The sequence below is a fragment of the Ambystoma mexicanum genome, chromosome 6p (assembly GCF_040938575.1).
Source record: "Ambystoma mexicanum isolate Mex_15411 chromosome 6p, UKY_AmexF1_1, whole genome shotgun sequence".
NCBI lineage: Eukaryota > Metazoa > Chordata > Amphibia > Caudata > Ambystomatidae > Ambystoma > Ambystoma mexicanum.
The window spans coordinates 1,024,205,419-1,024,220,236 of NC_090935.1; positions in this window are offsets into that span (position 1 = coordinate 1,024,205,419).

Genomic DNA, 14,818 nt, shown 5'->3' on the forward strand with positions numbered 1-14,818 from the left:
GCAGAGCTACATCGAGTCACTTGCAGATCTTGGTTGCTTAGTGGAACAATTCTTGTAATTTTAGGCAAAGCAACCCATCTGGCCACCATTGGAACTTTGATTACTTTAGGGACAAAGGTTTTGGAATGGTGTAAATCATTATGATGATTAGGGAAGGTGACAGCAGCAGCATAGTTTGAGCATACCGAAAACATGATACCTCTGGCAACTCTGCTCTCTGAAACAAAGGAACGGAAACAACTCTCCACAGCTGCCAGTCCACCTGACGGCATGACGTGACGTGATTCGCACTTTGCGCATGTCGCGAGTGTCCCTACAGTGCCGCTGAAGAGCGCTTTAGTGCTGGTGTGTTGATTTAGAGCAGATGGGTGGCTCAAAGGGCTCCCAGTCTGTGCAGGCACCACCCGGAATGCTGGTAAGGATATGACAGAACAAGCAACAACATGGTAGCTCAGCAAGCTCACTCTATGCAGAGCAAAAAACACTGCTCAGTGCAGGTGTGTTGATTTATGGCCAGGGCTGATGGGTGGTGCAAAGGGTACCCAGACGGTGCATGCACCGCCTTGAAAGCTGGTAAGGGTAGTTCAGCACAAGCAACAAAATGGTAGGCCAGCAAGCTCAGCACTATGCCATGACAAAAGTGCTGCTTCATCGCAGGTGTGTTGCATTACTTCCTGAGCTGATGGGCAGCTCAACGTGTACCCAGACCCTGGAGGCACCTCCTGGAATGCTGGTAAAGGGAGTTCAGCACAAGCAACAGCACGGTAGGCCAGTGAGCTCTACAGTATGTTGTGAGAAAAGTGCTGCTTCATCAGAGTTGACGATACTGGTCCGGGACCTCAATGATGTAATGTGTAGGGAACACCTCCACCTGCAAGTAGGAGCACATTGGTACATTCGTGAAAGCAACAGGAATGAGGGATGTGTGGAGGGAATTACACCAAGAGGAACACATGTTCTCATTCTATTCTGTGGCGCATGCGTTGCTTTCCCGCATAGATTATTTTGTTCTCCCATTCTCAGGACAAGGGCAGATCACAGATGTAGACTATTTGCACAGTGGTATCTCGGATCATGCCGCGATATTGCTGAAGATAACTGCAAAGGAACTGAAAAGTCAGGGGGAGTTGAGGCTGAACGCATGCTACCTGGGCATTGAAGATATGACAGGGCTGAAGGAAGGGATGGAAGAATATTTTGCACTGAACGAGGGAACATTGGAAAGTAAAAGCACCCTCTGGAGGTGTATAAGGTGGTCCTTAGGGCCAGAGGCATAACAGAGATCAGTCAACACTTTAAAAAGATACAAGCAACACTAGTGGGTATCGAAAAGGATATCAAATAGAAGGAAGTTACATAAGTCAGAGAAAAAAACAACGAATGATAAAAGGGAATTGCTACAGGTCACCTTACACCGTAACTGTAGTGAAAGTATTTCATCATGTTACAGCACTGTATATACGTTATTAATAACTGATCTTTTAACCTACATGAAAGAACTATAAACCTCCTTTAACAAACATATATTTTGCAGCACATACTGATATGTGTCATTTTCAGCAATGCATGCTGGGGATGCAAGTCATGGTTGAATTGCCTAGGGCATGAGGCTTGACCAGGACCTTAAACCCACCCAGTACTCCTGTTATCCACTGCACCTAGCGTGTATCCTAGTCCAGTGTCCACTATACCCCCACTATACCCCCATAATGTGACCAATGGCCAGTGCTCATGGCTTGTAGCCATGGTAGTCTCCACAATCCATGGGATATGGACTCTGGATATGCCTCAGGCCCCAATAAGCAAATCAGAGTAGACATTTGTTCTTGCTGAGGGCCAAGTCGATGGCCCAGGCAACAAAGCATGCTTCCAGGTCCTTGTTGAGGCGCCTTGTGCAAGTTTGCTGTATACCCGTCCAGCACTACAGGAAGAAGCCACAAGCAGATTTGTTTTCCCATTCAAGCCCATCCTGATTTTGAACATTTTGAAACCCCCCTACAATTTCGCCCCCACTTGGCAAAATCCCTTCAAACTTTTCACATTCATTAAAAGTTGGGTGCATGATCGTTTTGCAAACATTTGTGCAGATATGTCAAACGGCACTAATGTTATAAGCCATCTAAAATTGTTAGGACCCCCACTAATTTTACCCACTCTTGACATAATCCCACCAAACTTTGCAAACACAATCAAAGTTGGGTTTACAATCTTGTATGCAGATTTGTCAAATGACCCAAATGTATCAGCCGTTCAAATATTTTGGAACCCCCCTCCAATTTTGCCCGCCCTTGGAGAAACGGCACCAAAAGAAAAGTTGGGTCTACAATTATATTGCAAAATTTCATGCAAGTTTTTGAAATAGCACCAACGTTATAAGCCATCCAAAGACTGCTGTTCACCGACCCAGTAATGACGAAATATGCATGGATGTCCTCCAACATTTGTCAAGTTAGTGAACATCAGAGCAATGTCCCCGAATATCTGAGATGTTTGCGGACATCCCAGAAGAAAAAGCACTAGATTTTTAGCTTTTCTGGACATAACACATCCCATCTTCATCACCCCTAACCCCCCAGAGATTAATTCATTTGTTTGACAAGTGTAATGTTGTGTTTATAAATATGTTTACTTCATTGTTCGTGGACTATGGGCGCAGTTGGCAAATCCAACATGGCATCTATTTCAAATGTTTTGACGCACCTCATGTTTTTAAGTGATCAATCAGCAGCACGTATGATGTCTGCAAATGTTACACGGCTCCCTGACTGGTATCGGGGGCATCCGCAGACACTGAGCCTGGAAGTGAGTTGGTTGACCGGATGGAGAGATCACACATTTTTGGACCTACTTTTTGGGTATTTAAAAGAAAATCTACTGGATAGATTAACACCAAATTTGCAAAAAAACGCTTTTGGGACAAGGTCGCCGCTCCATGCACACATTTTGTGCAAATCCATCCAGCGGTGTGGGCTGCAGCTGCAAGCAAAAAATACTTTCCATTCATGTCCATCCAGATTTCAAAAGTTTTGTGACCGCCCCTGTAACCTTGCACCTGCTCGATGAAATTTCACAAAACCATATATTAATTCAGAGTTGTCTGTATGCCTTTTTAGCAAAGTTTTGTGAGGATTCGTCATACGGTGCCAAAGGACTAAGCAGCTCAAAAACTGCTCTTCCTATGGGTTGAACAAGTTTAACCATAACTACAGGGTCGATGCTTCAGACCCTGTAATTTGCCCCACAAAGATTACATCACACATTAAGACATCCACATCATCACTAATAAAATTGCAAATCATGTAATCCACAACATCAGTGATGACATCATATATGACATCACACACCTAACCACTAAAGTAGACACTGGGCCTACCCTGTGGCCAGTCCCTTTGTACTCTTTAATCCATTGTGGGGCAAGTGGAAATTTTGCTAAAAGTATGACCTTTGCACATGCACCACACCCCCAATGTCAACTAAAGTGGCAACAGCCAGGCCCAATGGCCACTATACCACTATTGCAGGTTCAGGGTCAGTCGGCACATCTTATGCCGAATCATGAGCAGCAAGAGGGCTGCAATATGTCACTTTTTTGGATTGTTTATGGACCCATTGGGGTTTAGAGACCTGACGAAATAAAGGCATTGTGTATGTCTTTTTTGTGCTTTCAGTGGCATACACCACTTTGATCTCCCTCTCTTATCCTAGGGTTAGAGGGTGACCTAGGTTCAAGCGATATGCCCCTGTGGGACTGCAAACTACATCTGGGTTACACCTTTTATCTGTTATTTTACCATTTCTGTGGTACATTACAACCCTCTGGAACCTCCACAACCTAGGCTATGTGAAGAGAGTCCCAGAGTGGTATAGTATGCCTCAGAAAGTACATACAGTGGCAATTGTGTCGCAAAAGACCCCAGTAAGGACCATGAACCAAAATGGTGAATGTTTGAGAAATGTTATATGCTAACAGAATCACACTAACTGCCTGATTCATAGAATTATTTGCGCTGAAAATGCAGATTTGCGCGCCTTTCTGCCCGAAAATCCCCATACTTCAAACAGGGATTTTCGGGCAGAAAGGCACGCAAATCTGTGTTTTTGGTGCAAATAATTCCATGAATCAGGCAGTAAATGTCAATGTGTTTCCCTTAAACAGTTTGTAAATGTAGACACCAGGAAGTAAGTCTGCAAACTGAACTCAAATATCACTAAATCATTTTTGGTGAGTTTTTCCAGATTTAAAAGAAACTGTTAGTTCGATTTCCACCAAAACTGGATACATAAATATTTACTGTTCAGTGGTAGGAGCAACAGAACTTCTTTTGATGTTGGGTATGGCTATTTCAAACTTTTTAGGATGTATTCTATAACTTGCCCCCTTCTCGCTGATAAAATGGTTCATAACTCTCCAGGAAATATAATAGTCAGATTAGTATTTTTGGGAATGTTTTTTGCAGATGCATTGAATGGTACCAAACATGGGTTACAAAGACGAGGAACATGGATGCAGGAATAATATAAATAATTACTATTAGAGTACTAGGGTGAAGACTATGGAATGGTAATGAAATAGATTATTCATCATAATCATCGTCTTTGTTAGGTAATAAAACCATCACAGAACTATAAAATACATGAAAACATCCATACAGTCAATGGCATAAAAAATGTAAAACAATAAAAGGTCTTGTCCTATACATCCCTTAAAACATCTACACGTTAATACACATTTTTAAATCCTTTTTCATGAAAAGCAATCATTGCTCATCAATTTTTAAACGCCTCAGTCAGGCTGGGTGAATCCATTTTGCTACAAAAAAAAAATGCATATGTCTGTAGTCTGAGAGAGAGAGAGAGAGAGAGAGAGAGAGAGAGAGAGAGAGAGAGAGAGAGAGAGAGAGAGAAGTGGCTGTGGGAAGTTTGTGTTCGTTGTGGGACACAGTGCAGCTTGACTCTGTAGTGCATTTGGATCGCCAGGTCCATTCCTCTTGTCTTGAGAGGAAGTCGTCGGAGGAACACCGTGTAGGTATGGGGCTACGAAAGGCTTTGTGGAGGTGTTAGGAACCACGAGCCGGGGGGGGGCAAGCGCTGTATGCAGATAGATATACTGGCAGAGGCAATTGGCAGCCGCGGAAAAATGCGGCAGATGACTGGAAGCATGGAAGGGTGAACAATCTCCCACAGCATCTACAAAGAAAGGAGTGTAAGTTTGATACTTTATTACCTTGTCACGTTATCATCTTATTGGTGGGCTCGTATTAGAACTAAGCAGCAGCCCCAATGACAACCCCATTTACAGCCCCATTTACTGTCCTTACTGGCCAGGCAGCAGTGGAACGCGTTGGCTGTGTTGCTCTCTTATTCCTTCAAACTTTCTATTAAACATCAATAGTGTTGGGCCATTGTGACAGCTGATATAACATCCCATTAGTGAGTGAAGAAAATCGAGTGACTGACTTTCTAGAAAAAGAAACTGAGTGACTCAAGCCACGCTCAAGTGTCTCTGCTTGCATGCCTTGGAAATATCGGCCTATATTACTATCCACGGTTATTTAACTTTGACATATGAGATAAGCTATATGTTAAAACGACTGTAATACATTTGTGGTGCACCTCAATAACCCGGACGGAGGTGTTTAATCTGAGCTGGTCCCTGGAGATCTTCGATCTTTGAGCCAGCTCCGACTTACCTCTCCTAGCTAAGAGGATCAAAGTGACCAGAGTGAAGTAGCTCGTGCAGACACACTTCGCTCACCCCTCTGTTGGGATAAGAGACCATTTTCCTACAGACGATTGAGAGTGGTCCTTGCGGGGGGCAAGAGTCTAAGAACAACAGAGCTGCACAGCGATAGTGAATAGAGCCCTTCTGGCTCGCGAAGACAAACGGTATAACTGGATTTTCGGGAGACTGCTGAGGTTTAGCCTCTTTGATCCCAATTGATCCACGCACCTGTTTACCTGCTCACTTAGACACAAAATACCGCTAAAAAACTGCTCCCCTCCCCCTTTGACCAGTGTTAAGTTATATATACTTATATCAACGGGGACGGCACTCAAAGCATGATGGCGAAATCCAAGGCAGTCAAATATCGGTACAATTTAAGGAAAGGGAACATAAACAAAGAAAGTGAAATGCTGCATGCTAAGAAACGACCTGCAACATCTGCTGGTGGATTGGTGGAGAAGGGGACTATACCAGCCCTCTTCCAAAAAACAATTCCTAAAGTTATCTATAAGGGCCCTATCCAAGGGGGAGAAGTTGTTGTACCTAACCTGAATAGGACTGAGGGATTAGAGGTTTCTAACTATGAAGATATCGACAATTATTAGCTGTTGAATCTTTGCCTTTCCATTCAAAGATCTATGGCAGCTACAGAAAAGTCAAGTATCCCTCCACAGGACTCTACAATTAGAGTTAAAGCCCAGGTCTTGAATTTAGAAAACCCTACACAGATCCGCCCGACAGAGGGCAGCAACAATTGGAGGCTAATAGCCAAGCGATTTCTAATGCAGAGGAACCTCCCTTAAACCCACGTAATAGTACACTACCTACGCAAGCCACAGGCCGCCTTTCAACCTCACCTAACTTGTATATTGATCTGGAGGGTACAGGCCCCCTAGATGAGACTAGGCCCAGTGTGTCCTCCCATACGAATACAAGTGTGATCACTGAGCTGAAAGCATCCATGGCAGCAATGCAATTTGCACTAAAGATATTGCTGAAGTTGTGTGGGAGAATACATGTTGACACAATTTTACAGTTGGGACTCTCAGATCCAAATATGCCACAAAAACCAGAATCCTTGGAAAAGACTCCCCCACCGCCGGAAGAGGGGGTAGAACCCTTGTTGGTCAACAACGAATCCAAGGTGGGCTCAAATGAAGATTCGGCTATCTTTTTCTCTCGAAAGCAGCGACGGATGGCCAGACGTGCTGCTAACAAAAAGGTACCAGTGATTATAGCATCTCCATTGTCAGCCACACAAGTTCCTGTGAAAAAATCTAAAAAAGCAAGGAAAAGAGCCCGGAAGGCCAAGAAGAACATGACCAAAACTGCAGGGACTCTAACCAGCTGGATTCTTCTCGAAAAGTTTAATGATAGTACCTACCTGAGCAGTAATGACCAAGACTCAGATATTTCAGTTTATACTAACAGTGAAACCAACAAATATTCCACTCCCCAAAGCAAGCCCCAATATCAGGCCTCGGATGATATGCACCAGAGGGAGAGAATGGAAGTCAATAACAGTTCTGAAGACAGAATCTGTGTAATCAAAAACCTGAACCAGAAAAAAAGGGACAAATGGTTGTCCAGACCCGAGGTTCTAACCAAACTGCATCTAATACCTCAGCTATGAGTGATCCGCTCAGAAGGCTTTTCTTTTGTTGAACCACTGAGGGTACCCAATCCGAATGTAACAGCTTTACACTGCAGTGTACCGGCCACAGCCCAATTGATCCTCACTCACAAAAACAGCCTAAAGCAAGTTGGGGTGGGGGTGGATGTTATCAGGGAAGAAGAAGACCGGAAACTTCCAAATCAATCTAAGATATTGGCCAATAAAAGGTTACCCAAACCAGACCTCACTAAAGTGGATAAAGTCCTGATGAGTTATATTCAAAATACTTTGAAGTGGTTGGCAGACTCACTACCGATGGTATTACAGAAGCCCTGAGTTTGTTCCCTGTTGAGCTGGACAACTTAGGCTTTAATCACTTCTTAACTACTAAGGGATCTTTACCCCTTATTGATAAGCAAACATTCTTCCTGTTACAAGAAACCTGGCTGTTTGGATCAATGCCATGGATGGATATACTCTTTATCATACGCCTGCTAAGAAGGGGACCAGGGGACATCCTTTTGGGGGGCTGTTGACAGGTGTCTCCAATTCAATGGCAAGCAGGAAGTTAGTGACCGTATATGAAGATTATATTAATAATGTTGAAGTGAACTTAAGGGTGAATGGAAATCTGGAAGAAGTGTTGTTGGTTAATGTATTTGATTCCCTGGGTGCTACCCGTAGGGAACAGATTCAGGAGGCTTCTGCTTGAGCTATTGGGTCAATGGAAGTACTGTGCCAAAAGCTGCTATACGATTTTGATGGGAGATCTTAACTGCCATATCAAAGGGGGTGGAGGTACTGCCAACAACATGCAGTTACATCAATAGAGCTCTATGGAACATAAGGTTGAAGACCTACACAGGGATGCTGGTGCTGTTTTTGGAAGGTTGGGAGCTTGAAATCATTAATGGGCGTACCAGAAGTGATAGACCGGGTAAACACACATGGGGTAATGACCATTGTTTTAGTACTTTAGATTACATCTATACCTGCCCTGAGGCGGCTTCTACTGTGATTGATATGTCCGTATTTGAAAGTCCATGGAGTGACCATGACCCACTTATCATGAACTTAGATATTTTATCTACCCCTGTGAGGAAATAAGCACAGGAGCACTAAGTGTAAATCACACTACCAATCAAATTATTTGGTCTGGAAAAAACATTGAGAATGTGGTTAAGGCAAAAGGAGAATGGAATGTGGATGATGTCTGTAACTTTGGATCTATGACATCCGAGGAAATTGAAAGATGGATTTATAGCTTTTTTGGGCAAACTTGCCACCTGTAGATTTCCTTTGGTGTCTAAGCAATTAGTCCAAACTGCCTCTTTTATTAGAGAGATACGGGACGCTAAGAGAATATTGAGAAGAAATATACGCAAGGTTATTGGTAGTGGATACTCTCTATTCACCATACAGAATAACATCAGAAAATTAAAGAACAAATACCATATATGGGTTAAAAGATGGAAAAAGGGAAAAAACTTGAATGTTGGCAGCATATGGTCAAGATACTCTGTACTAGAAATTAACGTAACATATGGTCACTTTTGGGGGAGGCAAAGGGAAACAAGAAGGTTCTTATGATTAATCCCATAGGTGCCCAGGAATGGATAACCTTCCTCGAGAAACGTAACGCTTTATTAGAGACCATCCTACCACCAGGGAAGAAAGCCCCTAATTGGATCCCCCCTCCATTTGAAATCTTTACAGAAGATCTTCCTGGGAAAATTGGTAAACTGAGGTCAACCTGAACTTCAGGTCCTAATGGCCTATCTAATGCAGTCCTTAAAACTAACCCTTGGTTCTGGGTGAACCTTATGAAATTATTGTTCGAAAAGGTTTTGGCGGAAGGGAAAATTCCCAAGAATTGGCAAAAAGCTATACTCATACCAGTCTTCAAAAAGTGTAATAAGTCAGACCCGGGCAATTATCAGTTACTCTCTATGCTTGATACCACAGGCAAGATTTTCGCCTCAATACTATTAAAAGAATTACAAATCTGGGCAGATAAAAAGGGAATTTTAGATCGTTTCCAGAGTGGTTTCCGGGCAGGCTACTCTACATCTTATAACCTGCTCATAATGGATACATTAAGGAACAAAGCAAAGTCACCTAATTGCCCTCCTCTTTACGCCCCCTATATATTGATTTTAGGGCCGCTTTTGACTCAGTCAACAGAGAGAAACTATAGCAAAAACTTAAAAATCTGTTATGCCCGGAAGGTCTGATTTACTACCTGAAGCTCCCATGCCAACACCTCAGTGCAGCTGAGACTGGATAACCAGGGTCATATGACAAATCCAGTTGCACAGACAAGAGGAGTAAAACAGGGATGTACTACGGCCCCATTTCTCTATAACGCCTTTGTGTCTGATATTCCTGAGTATTTGCGGGGAGTGCATAACTGCCCCCCGAAGATTGGCTCATCTCACTGTGTGATTCTGGCTTATGCTGACGATTTGGTGTTGCTCGACCATACATTCAGTAGAATACTCAGATCTGCTCAGAGGCTCTGGCAATACGCAGAAGCGAATGAATTGGTTATCAACCATAATAAGACTGAGCTGATTCTCTAGTCAGCTGGTACGGTTGCACACCCTAGAATGCATTTGGGAATAGTTGAGATAAAATACACAGACTCCTATAAATATCTGGGTGTGGAGTTTGATAGTAAAGGCAACTACTACCAGTGCATTCAGGTTCGCAAAATTAGGGCAGCCCAAGAAACAACCATGATTTTCAAATTCACACGAGATCAGAGTGGGTTCTCAATCTGGGGAGCTCGTCAGCTTTATATTCAATGCTTTGTCCCCATGGTAACCTGTGGGTAAGAGTCCTTGGTGAATATGAATCTTGACTGGCTACAAATATTGGAGTAGAAATTTTGGAGGCGTCTCCAGGGACTTGCACAATGCAGTCCAATGGCCATACTAATATTAGAACTGGGGATCTTCTATTTAAAGGCAGTGGTGCTCCGGAAACGAGCAGAGCTGTATATTAAAATTCAAAATAACCCCACCAATCCCCTATTAATGTCTGTTAAGGAAGACATTGGGAAAAGCATTCATTCTAGACTTGAGAAAGATATGAAAACAATATTTGAACAGATCTGCTGGTTTCCCCAGTGGGGCCATGATAGTACATTTTTGTTTTTCCACCTACAGAAACGCCTATATTTATGGGATTGGCAGGATAATTATGCATGTTTAGCAACTTTAAAAACCTATGCGTTTGTAACATTTGTATTGTACACCTATAAAAAGGCTCAAATATACCTGAATCTCTGTCCATGTACTGCTCTTAGGCATTTTGTTTTATTGATGTGTATTAATCACTTGCCAGCATTAGAGAACACAGATTTGGGGCAAACTGTGATTAAAACAAAGACATTTTGTATGATTTGTGAAAATCGCTCTGATTTGGACACATACTCACACACTCAGTGCTCGAAGTTGAGTATTTTTCATGGTAAACATCTTGGAAAGTTTGTTCATTGCTTGGAACACCTAAGAGACAATGGGCCTCATTATGAGTGAGGCGGAACGGGTTAACAGGCTCCGCTAAAGGAGGCGGACCCGTTAAATCCGTTCCGCCTCATTACAAGCTCCCCTCACGGGACCCGGTAAGTAACACCTGGTCAAACCAGGCATCCTTACCGGGTCCCACGAGGGGAAGAGGGAGCAAACAACGGGCCGCTCCTAATCGGCCCGTTATTTGCTCCCCCTCCCATTCCCATTGAGCCCTATGTGAGCTCAAATGGGAATGGGGAAGGTCCGTGCCCGGGTTCCTGGAGGGAGGAATTACCAGCCCTCCGAACTCAGAATGGCCCGGTAATTCCCCATTCAGGGAACCCGGACCGGACCCGATTTTGGCGTCAGCCATGCCGCCAATAGCGGCATGGCTACCGCCAAAGTCGTAATGAGGCCCAATGAGTTCTGGTATCAATGCATCAACACACTCAATTCTGGATTGCACATAGCCCTTTTTAGAGTTTGGAGGGATGCTGAAAAAGTATTTACCATCAAAGGGCAAACTTAGTCATTTTCTGCATAGCCTGCGAAGGACATACATATTGACTAACCAAGCAGATACATAGATTTGTATTGAAAGTAATGGCCCCTGAGAGGAACTGTCCTATTGATTGGATGCATTTTATTTTATTGATGTATTTTAGTTTTAGTTTCCTTCTAATTTTAGGTGTTATTGATTTGGGGAAATGGATTCCTCTGTTGATTTAATGAATTGATTGTTTTATATAATTCTGAGTATATTTGTAAATTATATGATTGTTATATTCAATGTGTAACTTTTTTTTAATTACAATAACTGTATTACGTTAAATAAATAAATAAATCAACAAACCAAAACACAATGCAATCATAAAGGTTAAACGGGGACAGTTAAGAGATACCTCTTTCGTCTTTTGTGGTAACATGGGCCAAGGTAAAGCTATGCCCTTAAGAAGGGTGTGAAGGTGAACCAGAAATGACCCAAACAACACAGTATCACAGCCCAAAATAAAGGGAATGTTCAATCAAGGTGCTAAAAATAGCTATGGACATTTTCGTGACTTGACTAAGGCCTCTTACTTCTTTTCTCTTATGCGCCCTGATGCCTGCAGGCTCCGGCGCTATACAAATGGACAAATACATGAATAAATATAAAAATTAAAATATCTATACATATAATTTAATCAAACACCATCTGCAATAGAATACACCACAAAGGAAGAACAGAGAAGATGCAACAAACTGAGGAAAGTAACACTCTGAGCACAGTTCCAGGGGTGACTGTTAAGTTACGAGCCACAACAAGGATATGCCTTTCGATGAAACCAGTAGCGATCATGACCTAACCATTCCCTAGAGCCCAAGTGGACCGAGGGAGCAGTTCAGAGTCAACAGTACCTGGATTCAGTTCTTGGTGGGTTTGACAGAGTCAGACCAGGTGTCAAATGTAGATTTGAGTGGATCAAGCATAGTTTGGGAATGTTGGATCATGTAGGCCCAAGCAGAAAACGGGTATCAAGTAAAGGCAAATGCAGCTGCTCTGTGTGGTAGAAGGGCGGCTCTCAAGAATCCAGGTCAGGCGGTCTCAGCATTGCTTTGCAATTGGCCAGGCCTAGTATAGCTTTAGCAGTTGGGAGGGGCCGATGAGTAACATTTCTAGCAGTTTGAGTTGGTGGGCGACAGTCATGGAAGTGGTGATCGTGGGTGCATCAATGTGCAGGTCGTTGAGGCAGCCATTTTAGGGCTAGCTTGGTCGAGCCATAGTTCTAAACCCCAGTCAGAGTCGGCATGTGACTCACCAGTGATTCTAGGCATGATGCAGCATGGTTTGAAGTGCAAACAAGTTTGACGTGGTGAGTCAGCACAGGGGACTTCCATCTCATTCATGGTCGGTGAACATGGAGCAACTGGTTTGGTGCAGTAGAATAGGGAGCTTTTGCTAGTCTGACCCTCCCATTGCTATGAAGCGGATGTAAAGACTTGTAGGGGGTGTGTGTACTTCCGCTCTCTATATGATAGAGAGGCACAGAGAACTCCAGCCAAGATTCTCTATTATTGGTAACATAGTCGAGCAATCAAGGCCTAGCTTCTCAGGAGGGGATGCAGGCTGGTTCTTAAGTACAGTGTAGTCCCCGAACCCCCACAAAGGAATGTCCACACACTGTATTACTGAAAACACAGTCTTTATATAATTAATATTCAAAAGCATGTACACGATCACAATAACGCACTTTGTACTCGGAAGTCAATAATGATAAATATGTACAATTCTAAAGTGGTACCACCAATGTTTTCAAATCTCATTAAAGTGCATCAACTGTACGGTTAAAATGTCACACAGATCAATAACGAGGAAACCAGCAATAGAGATAGGAAGGAGCGCAAGATGGTTGAAACAATAGGCAGAATGCTGACCCCTACCGCTAAGCACAGTTCTGTGTGGAGATCCCCCCAGCTGGGCAACCTGTAAAATAAAGATATATGGCACAAGCCCAGTCCATATATTGTTCAATAGTCTTATTTCCTCCTATTAAGGTTTTACCCCCCCAATGTACATTTGGTGTCGGGGAATCGACGGCCCTTCTTGAGTGCCCTCCCTTTAAGGCAGGAGTCACGGGTCGTCGAATGTCCGACGGCGAACAGGTTGAACTACAGCGGTGAAGTGGCAGCTTCGTTCCTATCGGTGCTCGTCAACGACAGAGCGTTGGCGTCCTGCAAGGAAGAGGCGTGCGGGGCACCTCGGTGACGATAGTTCGGGACCGCAAAGAGATGATGAAGAACTATGGCCCAGCAAAGGCGTTGAGTCGTCGGCGTCTCTGTGGTCCTTAGGTGGCTGGAAACCCACCGGCGGATGCTCCTCAGCGCGTCGACGGTCGGACCTTCTCCAGCGGGATAAAGCGGGCGACGATGCAGACGAGAGTGTCCGATGAACAAATGAAGTTCTTAGGCAAACGGGAGCATGGCGGCTCCGGTCGGCAACGGCAGTCGTCGACAGTGGCAGACAACAGTCCGAGTGCTTCTCTTTGAGATTCCGCGGCAGTCCCATCTCGGGTCGGCAGCCTGTCGAAGGTCTGTCTACCAGGAAGCTTTGGCAAAGATCAGCTGTGCACGATGGTCCCTCGTAGCTTGGGAAGAGTGCGCCTTACCAGGTCCTCTCTGGGTCAGTCCTTGGAGACACAGCAGCTTTCAGATTGTAAAGGAGAGCAACAGCAATTCTTCTCATCCAGCAGGGGTTCAAGGTCAAGCTTCAGTTACTCCAGTTACTCGTCGTAGTGGACTTCAGCTTCTGAACACGATTCCTAGCAGTGAGAGGTCCCCAGATATACTGTTGATCTCCCATTCATTCCGCTGGGTCACACTCAAGCATCCAATCACGACTAAGGGCATTCATGCAGGCAGGCAGCCCATCAGGCGCACGAGGTATTCAGGCCATTCACTTCTCTCCAGACACTCACAACAAGTTATGTGTATTGGGACAAGTACCGAGCCGTTCAACACTCCAAACTGCATTCATACCGGTTTCGGGCAGGGCTGTCTCAGTCATTGTGTCAACCACCAGATACTAGACATCCACAACACAGAGTGCAAATGTGTCACACACTCTATGTCACCCAGGTCCCACCCACAGGAGGTACCCACAACATACATCACCGGGAAGGCTCCAGCTAGTCTGGCCGGGCCTTCACAACAACACCATATATGTCACTTCCATCCAACAGCCAGTCAGGGGGAAGGGACAGAGTCAGGGTTTCCCAGGACTTTGGGAAAACAAGGTAATGGGTAATAGAAAGCAAGAGGCCACAGGGGCCATTTTGCTCTCCCAACTCTAGGAGATTCCAGTGCATAGTGATAAGTCCTCATCCACAGTAGAGGTCCCTCCCAATGTGCCCTTGGAGTGGGTGGAGGACAGATGTTCCTTCTGCCTTGGATGGTTCCTTCATCACCTCAGGCTGAGGGCTTTGG